This window comes from Hyperolius riggenbachi, chromosome 7 (genome assembly GCF_040937935.1).
Source record: "Hyperolius riggenbachi isolate aHypRig1 chromosome 7, aHypRig1.pri, whole genome shotgun sequence".
Lineage (NCBI taxonomy): Eukaryota > Metazoa > Chordata > Amphibia > Anura > Hyperoliidae > Hyperolius > Hyperolius riggenbachi.
Genome location: NC_090652.1, coordinates 218,489,600 through 218,493,552, shown reverse-complemented (window position 1 = coordinate 218,493,552; position 3,953 = coordinate 218,489,600).

The window sequence follows — 3,953 nt, the reverse complement described above, 5'->3', positions numbered from 1 at the left end:
CAGGATTTCAGGGGTATAAATACCTCATTCTTCCACAGGGATGCAGCGAATCAGCTTGTATCTTAATGCTGAAGATAACTGCGTGATAAAAAGAGGTAAAAAAAATAGGCTTCCGACTCTCATTAAAATATCCCCGGAACTGAGAGGGACATGGAAGCTGCCATACTTATTTCCTTTTAAACAATACCAAATGCCTGGCATCCTGCTGATCTCTTTGGCTGCAGTAGTGTCTGATTTACACACCTGAAACAAGCATGCAGCTAAACCATTAAGACTTATTACTGGTAGAGATTTGGTTTGAGATGGTGGGAAAAATAATCATTTTATGTGAATGAAGGTATTGTGGAAAGGGGACGTTAAAGAGTGTGCGTGCGTGCGTGTGTCACTACAGATGATGTGGAGAGAGCGTGCAGTTTAAGAGACTGTCTTGGACTAAGAAAGAGTAAGACCAGTGTACCCTCCCTCTACCAATGTCTAAACCCTCCTGGTGGTGTCTAAACTTAAAGAGGAACTCCAGCCTAAACAAACATACTGTTATTCAGTTACATTAGTTATGTTAATTAAAATAGATAGGTAATATAATCTCTTACCCACCCTGTTTTAAAAGAACAGGCAAATGTTTGATTTCATAAGGGCAGCCATCTTTTTGGTTGAAAGGAGGGGACAGGGAGCATGAGACACAGTTCCAACTGTCCTGTGTGCTGATCACCCCTCCCAGTTGCTAGGCAACGTGAATAACAACATAGGAGATCCCATCATGCTTTGCACAGCATCAGGGAAAAACCGCCCAGGCAGATTTCTTTGATGGGGCGGAGCTTAGCTAAAAATGCAGCTAAAAGTGATGCTTTGGTAAGAAAAACAAAGTTCTGATGCTGTGAAACTGTTAAAGAAACACCAAGCCTTTTCAGTTCTGCTGAGTAGATTTTTAGCCTGGAGGTTCACATTAACCCCACTAGTGGTGCCTAGCCCTAACACCCCCCCCCCCCCCCCTTCAATCCTATTCAATTTTATTATAAAAGCAGCTTCTTGTAACCACAATACAGTAGTTAATATTCAAAATTCAATGTAGTTGTAACTGCAAATACAAATGTTGTTTTAGTCCATTTTAATATCTTTTACAATTGAATTATGAATACAGTTTCTTGAAGCTGCAGTTTACTAGTTCATATTTAATAGTTATGGATAGCAATCATTTAGCTGCAAAAAGAAGCAAGCAAAGCGCAGGTACAAATAGGGGTCAACCGCTATTTTATCTGGCCCCCTTTTGTACTGGTGTTAGCTGCTCATTGAGCCAATTAACATTAGGCTCTATGGCGGCACTCTTTTTAACTAATTCGCCTTTAGGAAGGCTACATGGTAAATGTCCTGTTTCTGTGATCAGAGATGCATTGTAACCTTACTGACAACAGAACAGTGTCAGCCGCTGATATGGAGTGCTTTCAAACCAAGCCCTTAACAAGTGCTCACAACCTTGTATTATACCAGTGATTCTTGTGTGTTACGCTTTAAAATGCAAATAGAAATTTCTGTATATCAAGATATATATTTCAGGTATTCATAATGGCTTGTTACCACATTGAAGTCTAATAAGAAAGAAAAATAAAACTGCTCTCTCTTTAGGAATTGTGTGAAATGCATACAACATCTTTCCCAGGTGTTTTTGGATACTGATAAACTTAATAAACCCTTATATATACCTAATAAATTAACCTGAACTAAACATTCTTCCACCTGGTCTAAAAGCAAGAAGTTTTGATTCAGGATAATGCCATTTATTGGTTAATTTGGAAGAAAAAGAAATATGATTTTGCAAACTAAGTCAAAGACTAGACCAGGTGGAAGCAGTAGAGTGTTGTACTGTGTTAGCCTTCAGTTAAAACAAGAAGTTTTGAATCAGGATGATACAATTTATTGGCTAACGTGGAAGAAAGGAGCAAGAAAAAGAGTCTTCTTCAGACTTAATTCCTGCATGCTGAGAAGATGTTAGAACAGCCAGTCTAAAGAAGGCTAATCAGCCGAAAGCTTACCCTTTTTTCTTCCAAGTTAGCCAAGAAATGGTATCATTCTAATTCAAGACTTCTTGCTTTTACTGGCTAACATGATATAACACTCTACAGCTTCCACCTGGTCTAGTCTTTGACGTTTGCAACATTATTTTTGTATGTACCCAATTAAAAAAGCCTGTGCTTGCCAAGTTCCCCCAGTTTAGGTAAGATTATCTCAAGTACTCCCCTGTACACCTTGACACATAAACGTGTATTGATAATACACTCAGATTGCGCATAATTATCTTCTAAGTATTCTCTACAGCCTTTAATTAACTACAGTAATTAATTAGATTGTTTTGTATATATATGATTTATTATTTTTACAATTTTTAATTTATCCTAAGATGAATCCTCTCATGTACTGCACCTAGAATGTCCGGTCTACACAACTGAAACTACACTGTACCATTCAAAAATAATTCACTTTGGCCTGTACTGCAGGATCTGCTGTCTGTTCCATCCAACAATCCAAAGAATAGGTCCGCACATAGACGAGTAGGAACCGAGAATCACAACATCTGACAGATGGCCTGAATGGTGGTCAGATGGCCTCATACTTGTGATGGAACAATAAAGCACTGTTCCGGAATGCCTGTGTTCAGCCCTTTTCTTTGGATTGTTGCTTTTCACATTGCTATAGGTCTAGCATCTGCTTTCTATGAGGTGTGCGAGTCTTTTGCCTGAACTGTTCCATGGAGGCAGCTATCTTTGTTTTTGAAAACTATGGAAATTACCTCATCTGAAGAGTTGCTATTCCTAAGGTTGCTATGGGCCTGTTCACATCTCTGAGTTGTAAGGGACCTTTTACACTTTATCAGTTACTCTGTTATAACTGAAAGAAAATGGATTTTCAAAGCAATATCCATGTTTTCCTGTGGCACAGTTCCCACTATATGCCTTTTAGCTGAAAGCTTTTTCACAATGCACTGCTCTAAAAAAAAAAAAAAATGTACTAACGCATACCAACACATTAGGTGTAAATGGATCCTGAGATTTTTTCATACCAACAGTGTTCCGATATGATTTTTTGGAATGCTTGCATTTTGCTGAATACAAGGTCAGCACTTCTATAACAGGAATCGCACCGAGTTTCATCTGATTTTCGCAAAAAAGCGATCAATAAATTTCCCCCCTCCCCCCAGGCTCTCCATTGGTCCACTCACCACTCACTGGTCTACTCATTGTATACAAATATCAATGACATGCAGATATTGGCATGTAATTATTACAAATAATAAGTAAATAATAGGAAAAAAATTACATGATATGCAATGGGTACTAAGCAGTACTGGGTGCCATGTGGTAGTGGGTGCTAACTAGTACTGGCTCCAAAATTGCAATCGGTCCTGAGCAGTATTAAATGCCTAGGTTAAGTGGATGTTAAGCATATTTGGTGCCAATTTGCAGTGGGAGTTATACCATATTGGACGCTGCAGTATTGGATGACAAGTTGCAGTGGGTCCTAAATAGCACTGCCAGGTTATATGCAGGTACTAGGTAGTGTTGCTGGTTACCATGTGGATGATAAGCAGTAATGCTGGGTGCTATATAGATATTGAGTAGCATTGCTGGGGTACCATGTGGGTGCTAGGTGGTAATAATGGGTGCCAGGTATGTGCTAAGGGGGGGGGGGGGTTACTGGCCTGTTCAATCCAAGTCATAGTGTCTGCCTTTTTTATTTTTATAGGAACAAATACTGGAAATGGAGTTCAATTTCACTTTAAGTAAAGGGACAAAAAGTACGGATAATACAAATTGCACCCTGCAAAAAGAAAACACAGACAACAGGAGCCCAAATGGTGCAGTATGTAACAGTACCAGAAGTATATAAAATATGCGGATGAATTATACTCACAAAGGTGGGTTGCAGAAGGGCAACCGACCACTAGAAGCAGGTGGAGATGT